The sequence below is a fragment of the Taudactylus pleione genome, unplaced genomic scaffold (genome assembly GCF_031769625.1).
Source record: "Taudactylus pleione unplaced genomic scaffold, aTauple2 ptg000145l, whole genome shotgun sequence".
NCBI classification, from domain to species: Eukaryota; Metazoa; Chordata; class Amphibia; order Anura; family Myobatrachidae; genus Taudactylus; species Taudactylus pleione.
This window is the reverse complement of record NW_028284547.1, coordinates 6,160,102-6,182,260: the sequence shown is the minus strand read 5'-3', so window position 1 is coordinate 6,182,260 and position 22,159 is coordinate 6,160,102. Positions and strand designations below refer to the sequence as shown.

Here is a 22,159-nt window from a genome sequence, read left to right as displayed (position 1 = left end):
CTCTACATCAGTCAGCCATTCGGGCGGCCATCAATGTGGGTGGTAGTGACCAGCCAGTGGGTCAACACTTTGCCCAGCATGGTCACAGTGTGGCTTCACTATGGTACATGATCATTGATCATATACTCAAATGTCCCAGAGGTGGTGATAGATCCCGTAAACTACTACAGTGTGAGTCATGCTGGATCTTCAAATTGGATGCATTAGCCCCACGGGGCCTTTTCTATAGAACATCGTAATTATCTAGTGGGTGTACCTTATTGCCGGTTCTATGATATCATCTATTCATTTTTATGGGTGTGGAGTTTTTATGCTCTTGGATTATTCTTTGAGTATTTGATCATATATATTTATCTTCCTAATTACTTGTTGAATGCTCTAGGTTAACAATGATGATAATATATGGCACTATATGATATTTTTTAATTTCTGGGACATGTATACTTATTTTGTACATGTTCCAAGTTGATGGGACTATTATGATTATTCTATAAGGGCAATATCTCTTAACTACACGTCCTGTGTTTATATGTACGTATTGGCTTTATGCTCCTCTCTACCTATAGTAATGTAGTTATGCCTTCATTATGATGTATTCTATTATTCTATATCAGATATGTTTATTAAGCGGTGATGTTGCTGTTTTATCTATTTTATTGTTATTTCTCTGCACTCTCTAATATTGTTGCATTTCCGTTGTACTGTGTGTTACCAGGGCAATGGAGACCTGTGTGGTTGGCGTCTCCACAGTCACATGACTGGCACGTTGCTAACGCTGGTGTGGTGCGAGTGTTGATGACGTCATCAGCGGGAGCCCCGACCCTGGATGGCACACAGTCTGGTGTGCACGTGGAGATATGTGAGTATAAATGTTGGTGTTGTGCATATGTTATTTGTTTGTACCTTGATGAAGGAGCTATATTAAACGCTCTGAAACGTTGGTGATTTATCCACTATGACCTGTGTCAGCTTTTTTTGGAGACAGAGTGCCGCCTACATGCTATATATATATATATATATATATATATAATTTACTTTTTATTAATACCAGCATTATGTTATGTAAATAAAGTTTATTGATACTTTCACTATGGGAATCTAGTGTATGATTGTGATAACCATTTGAAAAAAAGATACCCTTATGAAAGTGAATACACTGCCAATTGTGTGAGTAATGGTGCGCAGTTATTAACCCAGATTAAAGATACCGTGATAGGTTTTATCTACGTCTACTCAAAGAGGTGCGCTTTCCAAAAGAGCATCAATTTCTGTCTATGTGTTTATCTGTAGAGAATGGTACATTTTAAAGGAGTAACTGTACTTCATTTATTGTGAGTTAAGTGCATCATAAGAGGAAACACCCACCCTTTTCTAAATCTGCAAAAATAAGAAGGGAAAACAAAGATATCTTTTTAGGGAATCATCCCAGCTTCTACCTAGTAAGTCTTTGTATGCAACCCCTTTTTTCCTGTAATATAAATCTTGCCGTATGTAGGAGGTTTTATATACTATACTGACTGAAAGAAAAAATACACCTGTTAAGCAGTTTACTGATCTCTGTTCAGTGAGTTTAGGTTTGCCCCTCTTAGGTTGTAATCACATATATTGATGACTATGGGCAATACTCCACATTGTTCTTTAATTTTTTGTCAATTATTCATGCTCATATGAAAAACATCTCAACCAGATGAACACGAAAGGAAAATACAGACAAACATTCAATATTTACACATAAGTATTTTAATTTATACCTACCAATTTAGTGACCCAATGGGTAGCGAGAATTCCACACCTATTTCCACATAAATCTACTATTATCTATGATATTTTGGGATAGATCCTCACAAAGTCCAGAAGGCAGCATTCCTGTTGAAGTGAAGTGTCAACTCAAAAACCCTTAGTTTGCCATTTGTATCTATAACAACAGTCAATTGTATCCTAAGAAATAAGTGCACTCACCATTTCTTAGGATGCCACCAGGTGTTAACTTCCTAGACAGTTGGGGATTATACAATTAACAGATAATTGCAGCATTAAGCTGGAGTAGATGGGGTCTGGGAAATTCCTTGGCAGAACTGAGGCCATAGTAGCTATCCATGGTAGTTTGGCCACATGAATTAACCATGAGGCTTGAGCTGAGGTAGCCAGCAGGTGGGATAAACATCAGAGATAAGGCTAGAGACATGTCCCAGAGCAAAATGGGATACCAGGAGCAAACAGCATAGTAAGACAAAGGCAGCAGGGGGATTCAATACAAGCAGTGAGAGGAATAGGATAAGAAAGTGACACTAAAGTATAAACTATCTCAGGCAGGAATGTGTGGGGCTGAATTAAAGACACCAGAACCAATGGGAGAAAGGAAGAGAGAGTTTTCCCCTAATGAAATATTCAATGCAGCTGAAATGCTGCACATAGAGCCAGCATCCTGGCTGCTAAGAAATAGTGGGGACCACAATTCCCTGGGGCTGCTTGGAGTACCAATTGCCTAGCAACCAGTAGGACCATTAGGCAGAACATGTGAAATGATGTGGGACTCTGCAGCCCAGTAATTGCTGGGACCCATGATAGAAATGAGCCACAATGGCTGCTTATAACGAACCTTTGTGAGCATATCGGGTTTAAGGATCTGACCCCCTGGCAGAGCACAACCTGTTATCCCAGAAACAAAAAGATTGCTCTTTAAAATGCTAACAGGTAACCTTCTTATTCCACCCAAGGATATGTTCTAGAATATAGAGCACAAAGTTGGGTCAGCTTGTTGATTACCTTATCCCTTTGTAGGTTCTGAATGACAGATTAACATCTTCTTTTAGAAACATTGTTATCATAATTAAACAATAGGTCCTACAGACTGGAAAGAATGACAGGTGTGATTACTTATGCTGACTGCTGACTTTAATGCTGACTGTACTAAGATGGGGGTGAACCGCATCTTCAAATATTGACAATAATGCACAGTATATCTGTGTACAACATCCTTAATACTATGATTATATAAACATAATATGTCAGGACACCAGAGTATGGAATCTGGGATGGGAACAACCAGGTCTAGAAATTACATGCATATATATATATATATATATATATATATATATATACTGGAGCTAACTAAGCACATTATTTATAGTTTATCATACACTGTTTCCTATAGAAGGAATCCCAGTACTGAGAGGAGCTGCTAGAACTTTTAACTGGATAGAAAGCTCATTATGCTATTAGTCCCAGCACCTGCATGAACAGAACAGCTGTATATTACAGAGATCCGTCACAACGTTGGAAGCACAATCAACACTTGTAGTAGTTCCATTGATTTTTTAAATCAATTCTTTATACATATTTGTCCCTTTCTTTACTATATTTTATGTTGTAATATTTTGATATAATTAATCAATTTGGATAATTTTACTTTTATAGAAAATATATAAAGTTATGTTTTAGACCAGTGCAATATTCCATGATAATATAAAAATATGGTGCAGAGAATGGCGCTACTTTAAAAGTCACCTTGAGTGGAATTTATTTTATGTGAATTTGAGACAAAGTTAATACTTAGCTCAACTAAAAAGAAGTAGTTCTGCTTTCTTTATTAGCATTTGGTTGGTGTCTTCAAAGATTCCATATTTTAGGTAATTTCACATGTATATAGAGAAAGAAATAGCACAATGGGAACTAGACCTCAGTAAGATGTAATTGAATTTGTATAAAAATTGTCTTTTATTGTTGCTTTGCTAAACTTTTCTTTATTAAATATTTGGAATATTTTCAAAATGTATCAGTTTTTTTTAAATGGTTGCCACATGTGAAAAAAAGAAACACCTACATGATTGACTCCACTTCTCTCACCATGATTACTGGTACGCCCTACAGTAAACCAGCTATAAAGATACAGTTATAAGTACACACCACTGTTTATGAATGTAAGTGAGGTACAACATAGAAAACCAATCTTTTAAAAGCGAAGCCAACAAATATAACCTCTGTCCTTTATGAATCAAAATACTGTAAAATATACCTTTGTAGGCATTTTACCCTGCTATGTTGAGTGAGTAGGGGTATGCTCTAGACACCATTTTGATACCAATTCAATTATATCATACTAAGGTCTGGTTCACACATTGTGCTATTTATTTTTCTAGTTATATGTAAAATTACCAAAAATTCTGAATCTTTGAGGACATCAACCACACATTGTAATAAAAAAACAGAACAGCTACATATGAGCTAAATATTAACTCTATTTTAAATTGACATAAAATAGATTCCACTCAAAGTGACTTTTATAAAGATCAGTTCTCCTCACCATATTTTTATATATCTCAATTATGTTAGATCTCTGGGATTGATCTTCAGGTTTTGATCAGGAAACAATTACGAAAAGTGTAGCACCCTATACCCATTATTTATTTTCTTTGAAATAGTTAATTTTCCAGTATAACTAAAATGTTCTCTTTTGTTTGGTGTGTTCTACAGTATTAGGTGTTAGAAGTAGCACCACCTTTTTGTTGGTTCAACATAGACATTGTTTATTACATTACACGGGTATAGATAATAAACTACAGATGTTTCTTCTCTCGTGTCTTTAAGAAGACTGATTTATATAAAACACCTTTCGCATTTAGAAAATAATAATGTCCTCACATGTAAACATATAGAAGTTATACAAGTTATCTAGCATATGAAACACATGATATATTTAGGCCCTCAGAGTGATTCCTCATGTGATTAATAAATTGTATCTTTGTAGTAAATCTCTTACTACATTCTTAGCATTTATAGTGTTTCTCTCCTCTGTGACTCCTCTGATGTCTAAGAAGAGATGACTCTTGTGAAAAACACTTTCTGCATTCAGAGCATTTATATGGCTTCTCTCATATGTGAATCCTTTTATGTAAAACAAGATGATGTTTATGGGTAAAATATTTGCAGCATTCAGAGCATTTATATGGCTTCTCTCCTGTGTGAATTCTCTGATGTCTAACAAGTTCTTGCTTGGTGTAAAAACAATTGCTACATTCAGAGCACATAAATGGCTTCTCTCCTGTGTGACTTCTCTGATGTTTAACAAGACTTGGCTTTTGTGTAAAACATTTGCTGCATTCAGAGCATTTAAATGGCTTTTCTCCAGTGTGAATTCTTTGATGTCTGACAAGGTCTTGCTTGGTGTTAAAACACTTGCTACATTCAGAGCATATAAATGGATTCTCTCCTGTGTGTCTCCTCTGATGTATAACAAGATTTTGCTTTTTTGTAAAACATTTGCTGCATTCAGAGCATTTATATGGCTTCTCTTCTGTGTGAATTCTCTGATGTATAACAAGTTCATACTTGGTGTTAAAACAATTGCTACATTCAGAGCATTTAAATAGCTTCTCTCCTGTATGAATCCTCAGATGTTTAACAAGTGATTGCTTGCTGTTAAAACACTTGCTGCATTCAGAGCATGTAAATGGCCTCACTCCTGTGTGACTCATTTGATGTGTAATGAGCTGTATCTTTTGAGAAAAACATTTGCTGCATTCAGAGCATTTAAATGGCTTCTCTCCGGTGTGAATCATCTGATGTTTATCATGATTTAGTTTATTGGTAAAACACTTGCTACATTCAGAGCATTTAAATGGCTTCTCTCCTGTGTGAATCATTTGATGTTTAACAAGCTGTTGCTTTTGAGAAAAACACTTGCTACATTCAAAACATGTAAATGGTTTCTCTCCTGTGTGCGTCATCTGATGTCTGAGAAGCTCTGATTTATATGTATAGCTTTTGTTACACTCAGAGCACAGATGCAGTTTCTCTCCTGTAAGACTCATCATGTATTTGATGTGATATTAATTAACTGTAAATGAGATGAGATAGTAATTAGCTATAAATGTTTTTGCTATTCAGAAAAAGAAAGTTGCTTTTGCAGATCTTCCAGTAGAATTTTTATTTTTATTTTGCTTGATCAGAAAAAAAATTCACTTTCCAAAATGTATTCTAATATTCTTAGTGCAGAATCTGCTCCTTATTTGTCCTAAAAAGAAAAAAGTTAATTTTTAAAAGCATAAATATTACAGGGTTACATCTACTTGTAGACTAATTTTGTTATATTATACAGTATTAGGAACATGATTTATATTTAAATAAACTAACAAATATGACCCAGTCATTTTACATTGTTTTAAAATTGTAATATATGTTCAATTTGCTACTGTACATCCTCATTTCCATCTATCCTCCTGCAGCAGATAGATACTTGATATAAAAAACACAGTCTATATATGTTCCCAAAATTTCTTCATACCTCAGATTGTGCAGATTATACATTACTCACCCCCTGCACTGACCATAGATGGGAAATACATTCTACTGATCCTGTCATACCTACTGTCAGCTGATGCACCAGGATGCCGCCATTATCTCTGCACACACCATGGGAATGGGGATAATGTGACCATCTCAAAGTCATTTACCTCAGTGTGATGTGTGCAGAGAAATCAGTGATCACTGCTGTATGAGACACCAGGTTGTTAAAATGATAATTATTATATTTGTGTTAGAGACATATGTAAGTTTGGTGTAAGGGCCTAGGGTACATCACAAAATCTGGAGAAAACTGTGCTAAACTAATTAGACATAATATTTTGTATTATGAAACAAATATACATGTGTCCAGTAGCATATGGGCATTTGTATAAGATTAAGGGGCAGATTCATTTTGACACTAGTTTAACACCTGAAATTCAGATTTTGCCTCAGGTGTGAAAAGATAAATCTATGTTAGATCACACCCTCTGAGGATTAATGCACAGTGAAACCTGTAGATTCAAACACTTAATACTGAGTCTATGGGTTACCACATGCTACCTGCGGCTTTCTCACACTAGAAATTTTACAACAAATCATGGGGATAACTACCATGGGTGAAAAAGGTGAAGATGCTTTGGGGCCCAGAGCTGAGGGGGGGGGGCATCTTCCATGTCAAAGTTACATGTGTTATATACATTTTTCACCAATGTGTGGTACATAGGGGCCCTTGCAAAATTTTGCTATGGGGCCTTCAAATACCTAGTTATACCCCTGCAACTAATGGAATAGCTCTGGGCATTAAACCTAGAGCTTTATATACATGGAAAAAAATGTGGAAATGAATATGCCTATGAGTGTATTAGAACTATATATAAAAGTAAAAGTACCAAACTAACCTGATGCACTGAGCAATAAGTAATGAAATATGTTTGAGCTGCCACCTAGATATTCCTTTATATATACTAACCTGAAGCACACAGAAATATGTAATATACTAATGATAAGCTGCAAACTAGATACCACTTTATATATACTAACCTGATGCACAGAGTAAAATGTAAGATAGTTTGACAGAGCTAGTGCCTAGATATCCCTTTATATATACTAACTTAATGCACAGAGTAATACGTAAGATACTTTGAAGGACATGCCACCAAGAAATCCCTTTTTTATACACTAACCTGATGCACAGATTAATATGTATTTCTTATATCTTCCTCCTTCCAGCTCCAAACAGCAAATAAACCAGCAACTCTTCTATCAGCAGCCTGATACAGCCCATTTATAGTCATTCCACCCCATCTCTCACCATAGTTCCCAGGATGACCAGAAGGAATTCTTACACTTAGATGTGACACATAAACACAGCAGCTTCTCGTGCCTAGCTCCTTGTCTTGTAAATGTGTACATATTCCTAAAGTCATGTACTATAATGGGAAATGCTAATTAAACTTTAGCAGGGGTAACACCTTGTATTCTAATTAGATCATAGAAGCCTCTGGCATCCTGTTATGTCACCACAGGGATGTTTTGTTTAGGAGTCACCTATTGTCTGGGCAGAGTTTCAGCAGAAAGACCAGTTCTATATAATAACAGGATATTCACAATGCTTCATTTTATATAATAAAACATAGATAGATAGATAGATAGATAGATAGATAGATAGATAGATAGATAGATAGATAGATAGATAGAAAAGGTAAAATGTTTGCGATTTGAATGAAATTACGTTTCTCATGATCGTAAAGACATTGTGATATAAAAGCTTAATATGAGTGTCTTAGACATATATAAATAGTCCAGCTAATGACTATGTGTGAATTTTCTTTTAATAGGAGAATTTTAGTGTAATTTATATTTCAAATTCCCCCCATCAAGTAGTTTTCATTTAAATCTTAAGTAAAATTTGGAGGTGGTAAAACATTTATTTTTCTCATAATCTTAAAGACATTGTGATACAAAGACTTAATTTGAGTTTCTTAGAAATATATAAATAGTGTAGTTAATACATATGTATGATTTTGTTTTTAAAATAATTTTAATGTATTTTTTTTCAAATGCAACCCAAAAAGAACTCTAGAACTTGAGTAAAAATTAGACATAGTAAATATTAATTCACAATCAGTTTATCATATTTTTTTGCTTGATATTGCCTATTATCATTATTTTAAGAATTTATGGCCATACAATCTGGGAAATTGCCACAATTTTGAAAGTTTCACCAAGTGCAAGAAACACCATACAATTCTATGAAGTAACAGGCTCCTATGTGGATGACAGACAGAGGATACAGTTATTATACTCACTGCCATCAGAATTAATCTATTAATAGCATCTCAGACTATAGGCCAAATGAATTGTAATTTGAGTTCTAGCAGCAGACACATTTCACCATCTACTATTCAGATGATACCTAAATCAGATCTTTGTTGTAGAATTGCTGCAAATTAAACATTACTATATGACAGAAATAATAAAACTCTTGCTTGGGCCAATGAATACAGGCTGTGGTCATCAGTCCATTTACAAAATAAACATTTCTGATGCCACCTGCCATATTGTGCCACTGTCGGTAGTGTAAAGGATGATATCTATTTTCTATTAACTAACAAAGCAATGCATGAACCATTAACTTTCCCTGACTACTTAAAAAAAGAGCTGAGATCCTCTATGAGATTGTAAAACACTGTTAGGATTTGAAACGTCCCTTATTTTACTTTCTCAGATATCCTTATATACTAGTAGATGTTGACAAAGAGCTACTACTGCAAATAGAGGTGTGATATTCGTTTTCCATACACTGACAACATAGACTGATCCATGATTGACAACTGGAATAAAGATCCTTGATTATACAACAGGTGATCACACAGTGATAAAGGCAATGGATGAACTGTCATCTTGTAATTCTGACACAGTCTCTCAATTTCATGTAAAATCAAAATAATACAATTGATTAATCTTCATTATTTTTAATTTTTGTTGTGTCCCTGCTCAGTCACCCACAGCACCCTGTATTTATTCTAATACTATTAAATATAATATACTGAGCCTCACACACTACCTCTTTACAATAGACACATAAGTATTACAACTAGGATAAAAAAATTGGATTTTAAATGGGATGGGTATTAATGCTGACACTTGGGATCCTGGATGTCAAAATATGTTGGTATCAGGTTTAGGTAACAAGCACCTGTCATTAGGTATCCTAACCCTTCCCCTACACCTAATCATTGCCTAAATCTAACCTCCCTCTTAATGCCTAAATCTAACCTCCCTGTACCCGCACATTAATCCTAAACCTCCCCCTTTTTACCTAGCCCTCTACCTAACCCTGCCACTAACCTATGGGATGCCAGTTGTTGGGATGCCAGTGTCAGGATTCTGACAGATATTGGGATTCCGGCACTTGTAGTCTTAGTGCCAGCATCCTCTGTGCTGGGATACTCAACATATCCCTTTTAAATGGAGGAAGGCATTTCATCTTTTTAGAGTGTTATGTGGTCAAACACCCATGAAAGTGTCCCCAAGATATTAAGTATCACAAAACAAGGATAGTGATGTTGTGCAGATACAAATAAAATATAACCATTATTAAATTCCATATAAAATTATAACATACACATATAACCCATAAGCAGGTGAAAAATGTAAATAGAAAACAGAAAAGTAATATATAATTGCATCAGGTTTTCAATCAGGCAATTAATGAAAAATATTTTAAATGGTGTGAGCATACATTCAGCTCTATTTTAACAGTATAATCACAAGTTGTCTGGATTTGTATTTTTCAGTGTGTATTGTGTTTCAATTACACACAGTGATCTCAAAATTAAACATCCTTATATCTTGCTAATTAATAATGGCTGCTGGAGTACATTAAGCCTTAAATATGTAGTATAAGACCAATATTGATCTTTAAATGCTTGTTTGATTATTAACTCCAGGCACATATTCAGCCCATGTAGTTGATTCAGACATTTCAGCAATATATTGTGTTATTTGATTCCAAATGTAAGTGAACAGCATAGGGGAAAAGTATTAGCTACTTTTATTAGGTCCCTGGCACATATTCCAAATTTGGGCAGAGATTAGCAAGACTGGATCCATCAGGACACAAATCTACTTACAGTTATGTATTTTTCTATTTTGGCCTGTGATAATGTTATTACACTCCTAAATAATATATAAGACCCCTAGATTCATGTTAGGTAGGACTACTGCCTAAATTTCCCAAAATTCCTCAGAATCCAACAGGTGAATTTAAAGGTTTTTAATAACATCATATAATGCGGGTATATGAGAAATTATTTTAACTAGATTATCTATGACATAGGGGCCCAACAGAAAAAAATATTTTTTTTTACACCTAAAGTTTAAAAAAAATATATATATATGTTTTTTAAAAAATTATTTTCTAATTTCTATTTTTAACATTGTTTCAAAACCAACATCTAGTATGCTCTGCATGAGTATATTCATATGGAACTTATAGCACACATATCCATCCCCTATGAATTTGATCTATATATTCAAAAACTTCATCATGAGTTTTTACTCTGAAGAAAAAAAGACTATATCTCCCATGTATAAAGAGGGCACCTTCCACTCTAAAATATCTGGCACAACATCCAAAGATCTATAATGGATCAGAAGACTACATTTTCCATGAAACAGCATGCCCGTATTACCACTTCCGGTCACAGCTTAGTGGCCATTTCGGGTTGCGGATGTCAGGATTTCTACAGACTAACACAAGAAGCACTGATCTTGGGAAGAAACCCCTAAAGATACTTGTTCCTACAAATGCAAAAAACTATGTGAGTTAATGTTTGTACACTGTGGTGGACGCTTCCGGTCCACGTACTGGAGCTGGAAATGTCACCATGTTGTAACCATACAGACTATTTAAACCTGGGAGCAACTCCCTAAAGGCTTTAAAAAAGAGAATAGAATTCATGAAATGTGTTGGCTAGAGAGGAGACCTATTCTAGGGAGATCTTGCACCATCTGATTGATAGAAGGTAATGTCTCTTGAAATGTTTTTATTGTTTGGATATTTGACCAATGTCAAAATAAAAAACTCGACTTGGTGACCCCCTATAATATCCTTTACAGTATATACAACTAAGTTTATATTTATTTATTTTTTTATTTTTGTTTTAAGCACCAGCATTTTGATATGTAAGTAAAGTTTAATGATACTTTCACTATGGAAATCTTGTGTATGATTGCAATTACCATTTGAAAGAAAAAATACCCTTATGGATGTGAATACACTGATGATTGTATGAGTAATGATATGCAGTTATTAACCCAGATTAAATATACCATGATAGGTTTTATCTATGTCTACTCAAAGTGAGTGAGGTGCACTTTACAAAAGAGCATAATTTTCTGTCTATGTGTTTATCTGTTGAAAAATATACCTTTTATAGGAGTAACTTTACTAAAATTATTGTGAATAAGAAGCAGCATAAGAGGAAACAACCACACTTTTCTAAATCTGCAGTAAAAAAAGAAGGGAAAACAAAGATACCTTTTTATGGAGTCATCAAAATTTCTACCTAGTAAGTCTTTGTATGCAACCCCTTTTTTTCTGTAATATAAATCTTGCCATATGTAGGAGGTTTTATATACTATACTGATTGAAAGAAAAATACACCTGTTAAGCAGTTAACTGATCTCTGTTCAGTGAGTTTCGGTTTGCCCCTCTTAGGTTGTATTCACATATATTGATGACTCTGGGCAATACTACACATTGTTCTTTAATTTTTTGTCAATTATTTATGCTCATATGAGAAAAATCTCAACCTGACAGACACAAAAGGAAAATACAGACAAACATTCAACATTTATATATAAGTTTTTTTATTTATACCTTTCATCCTAGTGACCCAATGGGTAGCACCAATTCCACACCTATTTCTACATAAATGTAGTATTTTCTAGGATATTTTGGGATAGATCCTCACAAAGTGCAGAAGACAGCATTCCTGTTGAAGTGTAGCACCAACTAAAAAACATTCAATCTGCCATTTTTATCTATAACAGAAAAAAATTATTTAAGATAAAATATTGTTCCCATATTATTAGATGCACTCACTTTTACTTAGGATACAAACAGGTGCTAATTTCCTATACAGTGGGGGATTATACAATTAACAGAGAACTGCAGCATAAAGCTGGAGTAGATGGACTCAGCACAATTCCATGGCAGAACTGAGGCCTCAGTTTAGCCATGGTAGTTTGGCCACATGAACTAGCCATGGAGCTGGAGCTGGGGTAGCCTTTATGTGGGGTACACAGCAGAGACAAGGCTAGAGACAAGTCCCAGTACAGACTGGAATACCAGGAGCAAACAGCATAGTAGGACAAAGGCAACAGAAGGTTTCAATACAAGCAGTGAGAGGAATAGGACCAGAAGGTTACACAAAAGTATAAAGTATCACTGGCAGGAATATGTGGAGCCCAATAACAGACACCAGAACCAATGGGAGAGAGCAAGAGGGTCTAGCCCCCTAATGAAATATTCAATGCAGCTGAAGTGCTGCACATAGAGCCAACATCCCGGGTGCTAAGAAATAGCGGGGACCACAATTTCTTGTGGCTGCTCAGAGTACTAATTGCTTAGCTACCAGTGAGACCATAAGGCAGCACAGACAAAATGATGTGGTGATCCGGCAGCCCAGCAATGACCTTTGTGAGCATATGGGGTTTAAGTATCTGACCCCCTGGCAGAGCACAACCACTTAGCCCATAATCAAAAACATTTCTATTTAAATTGCTAACAGGTAACCTTATTATTCCCCCCCAGGATATGTTCTAGAATATAGAGCACATAGTTGGGTCAGCTTGTTCATTATCTTATCCCTCTGTAATTTCTGAATGACAGATAAACATCTTCTCTTGGAAGCATTGTTAGAATATTTAAACAATGGGTCCAGCAGACTTGATTGAATGACAAGTGCGATGACTCATGTCAACTGCTGACTTTAATGCTGACTGTACTAAGATGGCGTTGAATCTCCTCTTCTAATATTGACAATAATGAACAGTATATCTGTTCACAAAATTCCTAATACTATGATGATATACATATGATATTTCAGCACACCTGAGTATGGAATCTGGGAAGGGAACCAGTACACTGGATTAAATAAGCACATTATTTACAGTTTTTTCATACAATGCGGTAGATGTATGAAAAGGCAAGGCAGAACCAGCACATGTAATGTGCGATGATACTTCTTCTCCCCGATGTATGATTGATGGTTTGCGCAGCAAAATGACAGGGTCGCTATGCACCCCTGTCATTATCAGCTCTGCTATCTACAAGATAGCAGCACCAATAGGCAGGGCAATGTATGAATGGTCAGTTTGCTTGACTGTTCTGCCCACTGTAGTTGTTGATATCAACAGCTACAGCCTGGAGATGCGCTATCGCCACAGCTGGGACAGTGCTGTCCCTGCTGCAGGGTCTGCCAGCTCCAGAGCTGCACAAGAGATCTTGCAATACTTGAGAGGTTCCTCGCATGCTCAATGGAGCTTCCCAGGACAGAGACACAGCACATCAGCACTAGGCTGATGCACTGTGATCTCTACTGGGGATCACCAGAGGGGGAAGATTTTAGTCCCATGCTCCGGCTGATGAAATGTTAATACATCTCATCATTAGTGCTTCCTGTTGTGCCTCAGTAAAGAGGCAAAGAAGGAAGCATTATAGCAGCTACTTAAATGCCACTATAATACATCTCCCCCACTGTTTACTATAGAAGGAATCCCGGTACTCAGAGGAGCTGCTGGAACTTTTAATTGTATAGAAATCAATTTCTTCTACTAATCCAAGCACCTGCATGAGCAGAACAGCTGTATATTACAGAGATCAGTCACAACATCAAAAGCACTATCAACATTTGCACCAGTTCCATAGATTTTTTAAAAATCAATTCTTTATACCTATTTGTTCCTTTCTTTACTTTATTTTATGTTGTAATATTTTGCTAAAATAATACATTTGGATAATTTTACTTTTATAGAAAATGTATAAAGATATGTTTTAAACCAGTGCAATATTCCAGTGTAATACAAAAATGAGTTTAAGACAGATTTAATACTTAGCTCAAATGAAAAGAAGTAATTCTGCTGTCTTTATTAGAAGGTGTTGTTGATGTCCTCACATATTCAATTTTTTATGTAATTTTACATGTGTATAGAGAAAGAAATAGCACAATGTGTGAACCAGAACTCAGTAAGATGTAATTGAATTGGTATAAAAATGGTCTTTTATTGTTGTTTTGTTGAACTATTATTTATTAAATATTTGGAATATTTTCAAAGTGTTTCTGAGTTTTTTAAAATGGTGGTCCATATGTGAACAAAAGAAAAACATACATTGGGGACTCCACTTTCCTCACTGTGATTATTGGTACACTAAACCAGCTGTAAATATACTGCTATATGTACACACCACTGTTTATGAATGTAAGTGAGGTAACCCACAGAAAACCCACATTTAAAAAGCAAATCCCAAGGAATATAACCTCTGTCCTTTGGGAATCAAAATATGGCCAAAAATACCTTTATAGGAGTTTTCCCTTGCTATGTTGAGTGAGTAGGGGTACTCTATAGATACCGTTTTGATACCAATTCAATTATATCTTACTAAGGTCTGGGTCACACATGGTGCTATTTCTTTCTCAATTTACATGTGAAACCCTCTGGGGATTAATGCACAGGAAAACCCATGGATTCATACACTTAATGCTTAGTCTATAGGTTACCACATGCTATCTGCGGGTTTCTCACATAGGGAAATTGACAACTAATCATGAAAATAACTACAATAGGTGCAAGGGGTGGAGCTGCTATGGGACCAAGAGCTGAGGGAGGGCCACTTTCCTTACCATGTGTTACATACAATGTTTGCCATTGGGTGGTACATAGGGACACTTACAATCTTTGCTATGGGGCCTTCAAATACCTAGTTAAGACCCTGCAACTAATGTAATATCTTTGTGTATTAAACATAGAAAACATTTATACACATGGAAAACATTGTGGAAAATTGAAAAGACCTATGTTTGTATCACAACTATTTATAAAAGTAAAATAAATATTATATCCTGATGCACAGAGTGATATGTAATATTTTATGATGGAGCTGTCACCTAGATACCCCTTTATATATAGTAAACTGATGCACAGAGTAATATGTAAGATACTATGAAGGAGCTGCCACCTAGATTCCTCTTTATATATATATATATATATATATATATATATATATATACTAACCTGATGCAAAGCGTAAAATGAAAGATACTATTAATGAGCTGCAACCGAGTTACCACTTTATATATACTAACCTGATGCACAGAGTAATATGGAAGATACTATGATGGAGCTGCTACCTAGATACCCTATATATATATATGTATATATATATATATATATATATATATATACTAACCTGATGCATAGAGAAATATGTAATATATTATGATGGAGCTGTCACCTAGATATCCCTTTATATATACTAACCTGATGTATAAAGTAATATGTAAGATACTATGATGGAGCTACGACTTAGATAACTCTTTATATATGCTTAACTGATGCACAGAGAAATATTGTTGACACTATGAAAGAGCTGCCACCTAAAGATGCCTTTATATATATACTAACCTGATACACAAAGTAATATGTAAGATACTATTAATAAGCTGCCACCTAGATACTCCTTTATATACACTAACCTGTTGCACAGAGTAATATGTAAGATACTATGAAGGAGCTGCCACCTAGATCCCCCTTTATATACACTAACCTGATGTACAGAGTAATATATAAGATACTATGAAGGAGATGCCACCTAGATATCCCTTTATACATACTAACCAGAAGCACAGAATATTATGGAAGATGTTATTTAATTTTAATAGTACTAAAAAATGTTGGAATAATTTTGGCTGCAATTATTTAGATTAGCTAGTATTGTTAAACACATGGAACCACTGTATTGGAAGAGAGTATTTACAGTATATAATACATAAATGATAACAATAATACTGAAGGAGAATATATACATTATACATAAATTATATACTAATACTGATAGAAAATGTATAGCTATATTACATAGATTATCCCTCAATTTGGGAGTACATTTCTGTATCTTACAAAATAATATCTACAAAAGTCTGTATATGTATCAGTCTATTCTTATGTTTAATATAATTACCTCTGGGGATTCTTCCTTATGTCTCTTTCTTATGCCTCCATCTGTCCAGCTCTCCTAATAGCAACTAAAACAGCAGCTCTTAAATCAGTAACCTGATACGTCCAATTTATAGTAATTCTGCCCCCATCTCTCTGCATAGTTCCCATGATGACCAGAAGGAATTCTTACACTGTCTTGTGTCTGGCTTCTTGTCTTGTAAATGAGGTATAAATATTCCTATAGTCATTTACTACAATAGGAAATTCTAATTACAACTTAGCATAAGGATACACCTGTTATGTCACTAAAGGGACCTTTTGTTTAGGGGTCACCTATTGTCTAGGCAGAGTTTCAACAGAAAGACCTATTCTATATATCAGCAGGAACCTCACAATGTTTCTGTAAATAATAACATCAATAGACATATATATAGAAAGTCAAATGTTTGAACAAATATGAATGAAATTATATTTCTCATGATGTTAATCATTGTGATACAATGGCTTATTTGAAGTTACTTATATAAATAGTGTAGTTGATGACCATGTATGCATATATTTTTAAAAGGAGAATTTTATTGTATTTTTTTTCATCATCATGTTTTGCTTGCTAATGCCTAAGGCCAATCACTGGTGCTATTAGATGGTATTTGTGAAAAACCATCATTTCTTGATGTAGAAGTCATAATATGTCAAACACATCTTAAATTAGCCCCTATATAGGACAGTTCATCATTATTTTAAGAAATTAAGGCCATACAATCTGGTAAATTGCAATAAATTTGAAAATTTCACCAAGTGCAGGTGCAAACACCATTTAGCACTATGATGTAACAGTCTCCCATGAGGATGAAATACAGTGGATACATTTATTATAGTAACTGCCCTCAGTAATCACCTATAAATTGCACCTCAGACTTTAGGCCAAATAAATTATAAACTGAATACAAGCAGCAGACACATCTCACTATTTAGTGTTCAGAAGAGACCTACATCTGTTCTTTATTGTGGAATTGCTGCAAAGTAAATACGACTATAAGAGATAAATAAGAAGACTCTTGCTGTGGTCATCAGTCCATTTCCAAATTGAACATTTCTGATTCTACCTGCTGTATCATGCCATGGCTAGTGGTGTAAGGGATGTTATCTATTTTCTATTTAGTAACAAAGCAATGTATTAACCATTAATGTTCCCTGACTGCTTACATAAAGATTTGATATTCTCTATGAGATTGTCAAACACTGCTTGAATTTGTAATGTCCTTTATATCACTTCATATAGATGAAAAAAATCAGCACTAATTCAATATAATATAATTCTTTAAAAAATCGATATTTATCAATAAAATGTAAAAATTCATCAAGATGTTTATGAAATTTGAGCAGCAGAATTTATCAATATGCCTGTGGCAGCACACAAAAATACACCTGGCAACCAGGTGTACCCAAAATGTAAAAAATATACTGAATATCTGCGATAATAAATATATTACCAAGAGAATTGCTATATGCAAATCACCACTAAAACAATATTTATAATATAAAAAAGTGTTTTTACTGTAGTTAATCCAATATGACCGGTTAATAGAAAAACAGCAAAAATATTCACATAGAGGCCCTGATTCAGACCCACTCACAAGCGGCTGTCTGCTCGCAAGTGGGTCGATGTTGTGCACTGCGCATGCGCACGACGGCGGGAGCTCCGTCATGCGCATGCGCCAGACGCGACGAGCAAAGTAAAGTCCTTCGCTCGTTGTGTCTGAACAAAGGGGGCGTGCTGTCGATGTTGATTGACAGCACGCCCCCTTTGGTGGGCGTGCCGGGGGCGTGCCTCCCTGATGGGGGCATTCCAAGGGAATGCCTCCCATCAGAAGCTGGCCCACTGACATCATTAGTGATGTCAGTGGGAGTGATTTTGGCTCTGATAAAGCCAAAATCACTCCGAGCCTTGCGGTTGAAAACCTCAACCGCAGGCTCCGGCACGCAGTTTCGATGGTCGTGATGGTCAAGACCATTGCGGCCATCAAACTGCACGCACGTATAGGCTGTGGGTGTTGACCCACAGCTTTACGAGCGTCCAGAAGGGACACTCCATAGTTATGGAGGACAGCCCTCATTCAGAGTGTGCGCTCTGCTCAGAGCATACGGCTCTGAATGAGGGCCAGAATTCACATACAATTGGCTGTACCAATACATAAAGAAACTAAATATTTATTTACATCAATTGAATTATAATATTAATAAAATGATAATAAGATAATAATATTAAAAAGAATCACTGGTGGAGGTGGATTTAATAATGAAAAACATGTATATATTATTCCATAATGTCCACTGGTGTAACTTGAGGTCTTTAATCTCACCAGGAGAGATTGAAGTAGTTACTAGGTAGTAATAAGCTGTATGTAGCCAATCATCCTGGTGGACAATGTCACATGTAATAACTTACTGATCGCTTAGTTCACATCCAAGCAAATTGAGGGCTGTATCAGCGGTGGAGGAGGCTCCAAAGATACGTAAGTGTAGCGGCTCCTTGGTATTAGATGTTGTAAATTGGTCCGGCCGCGTCTCAATCCTGCCTCTACTCCAGCTGCCGGCTAGTGTCCAGCGGGACCGCAGGTCTCGTGTCTCGGCGAGCAGATTATATGATCAATACTCAAGTCCAGATGGGTATTCCAACGGGTCCAAAAGAAAGTCCACTGATGCGTTTCGCTCCACAGGTCTGGGGCTTTATCAAAGAGTGAGTGAAAGACTCCACATAGACCTCTTTTTAAATGCAAACCATTTAATTTCATTGGTGTATCAATCCTGCAGATTGTCAACACCTGTGTAAGATCTACCTCCCATACACCTCCTCCAGCAGGTTCAAAATTCCTATATGATCCTCAAAGATGCAAAAAAAAAAAAAAAATATATATATATATATATATATATATATATATATGTGTGTGTGTGTGTGTGTGTGTGTATGTATATACACATAGAGCATAAGGTAGATTATGAATATAGATATTGTAATAAATGTTGAAAAATCTCTTATCTTTAATTCAATACATGAGACATTAAAACCCAAAGTAATAGCTAATTTGTACAAATAAAATAACCAACAATACTCCTTACGATTTAAAGAATAAATTTATATATAAGTCCCTATTTTGGACTCAGTGTGTTTCGAACCCATAACTTGTGCATCCCAAACCATTGTACTACATTTACACTATTACACCTGATCTGTCTCTATAGCTGAATTTCTAAACTTATCAACCATTGAGTATACTCTGGATGTTAATTCTATACAAAGCATAAGTTGTATCCTTTAGAAAAGTTTCCTTTGCCTGTACACATGACTGTAAGGGGTCTAGTTACTAAGCAGTGTTAGGAGACAGAGTGAAAAGTGAAAAGACAGTGATAAGGTCCCAGCCAATCAGCTCCAACTGTCATCTCACAGTCTGTGTTTGAAAAATGACAGTTGGGAGCTGATTGGCTGGCACCTTATCACTTTCTTATCACTTTTCACTCTGTCTCCTAACACTGCTTAGTAACTACACCACTAAGTATTGATCCTAAAAAATTGACAAGGGTGTGCAATTATGATCCATGGACAGAGATAATAAGTCTGCCCATTAAGTCTGCCCATAGGGCATTGTAAATTCTTATGCACCATGGGCAAGGTGTATAAAAGCACTTTCTTGTTGGGAATTAATTAACTGATCACAGGTATGTTGTAACAATGTATTAAGTTACTTTTAAAATATTAATGTAGGATCGGATTAAAGAAATATATTAGTGCTAGCATCAGCTAACTGCCGGCTAATTTCTGCATTATACTCAGTCAAATCTTGGCTAACAATAGAGCTGCCTTTATCAGCGGCTGATTACAAAATATATTTTCTTGAGCTTAAAGGTGGTTACGCACTGGCCGATATATTGGCCAATCAATGATCGACCAATGAAATGTGCCCCTATTGGCCAGTGTGTACAGAAGATATGTCTGTGAACAACATCATTCACAGACATATCGCATTGGCTATGCTGCACAGCCGATGAACAGATATTTCTGCAAACATATCTGTCATTTGGGAAGTGTGTACAGGCAATTAGCAGGGGGGGTACACAGGGTTGCCGAGAGGGGGGGATCAGGTACTAATTACCTGGGTTAGGCACCGCTCCCCTTCCCTCTTAGATCATAGCAGCCCAGCACACACTGCTGTGTGCTGGGCTGCACTAGGATACTGTTTGAGGCTGCTATTGCAGCTGTCAGAGCAGTCTCCTATGACTATGGGGTGAGTAATCATGCTGATCATGCCCCCCATTGGCTTTGAGATGGGCTGAGGGGCACATAGCGCCCTCCTCCCCAGCGCACAGCAACACTAATTATTTTTTTATTTTTTTAAGGGGGCATGGCCATGCCTCCTGCTATTAGTCCACTTCTCCTACCCACCTCCAGGCTGGCCCAACCCACTGCAGCATGCAGATGATGGTCGTTCAGTGTGTATGAACGACCATCATCTGCAGATATATCTGCAGATCACTCAATCTGCAGATATATCGCTATAGTGTGTACCCACCTTAAGGCTTTCAAAGCTATACATTTTTATGTTAATAATTACTATAAAAGTCCATATTTTTTTGACTCCTCTGTATCTATTTCATTGTCAACCATCCTAATGAAGGACTTGATAGAGGTGTTATTTGATCATGGGTCAAATGAAGAAGAGTTGGGTTGCAATTTTAAATAAATGCTCCCTGGATTTGATGTTATTCATCTTTGAGGAATCAACCAGAGTGCTTAACCTGAAAAAAGAAAAAAATTCAATCTTTGAGGCTGGTAACAAAAAGACATTGGTGGATGATAAATCATGTGACTGGTTGGGAAAAGTCTCTGAACGTTTCACTGCCTATAAGTCAAAATTTATTATATACTAACAGGAGAAGTTAACTAAACTCACTCAAGACTATGAAACACATAATCTATATGGCTGGCTGACTGGCAGCACTCAGCAACCCCAGACTCGGGGGACTAACAGACATAATTTGTAGGCAAATTTCACTTTGACTCATCAAATGAGTAAGGTACCTCAGCCAGTGAGTCTGACAATAAACCCAGAAAGTGGAATAAATATAAATCTCTCCCTTTTGGGATGCGTACCCAGGCACAACATACCATTCCAAACATAAATTCACCTGGAGAGGTGGGCAATGTAAGAGACAAAGATCATCAATAAACCCTAATTGCCCAAGAAGTAATTTTCAACCTGTCATCGATTCAGTTTTCAGAAGTTGAAAAAACTGTATTGCATAATGATTAAAATTTTGAACTAACAACGCGGTTTGACCCATCTATTTGGAATACTAAATTGTTTAAGCTACAAAGGCAGCTAAAGCTGAAAGAATGTTATTCTATACATCTATCTGTAGCATCTGATGATGACATCGCACCAACACTTAAGAAATTAACACCACGGTCTTCATTTGACCCACAATCAAATAATGCTTCCATCATGTCCTTCATTAGGATGGTTGACAATGAAGTAGAAACTGAGGAGTCAAGAAAACATGGATGTTATAGTAATCTGTAACATAAAGAATTTACGGCATTGAAAGCATTAAGCTCAAGAGAAGATATTGTAATATCGAAAAAGGCAGC

At 35.9% G+C, this 22,159-nt stretch overlaps 1 pseudogene; it reads right to left on the bottom strand.

Annotated features, from left to right (window-relative positions):
• The window catches only part of LOC148522661 (uncharacterized), a 117,674-nt pseudogene that overhangs the window by 4,694 nt on the left and 90,821 nt on the right, over nucleotides 1-22,159 (bottom strand).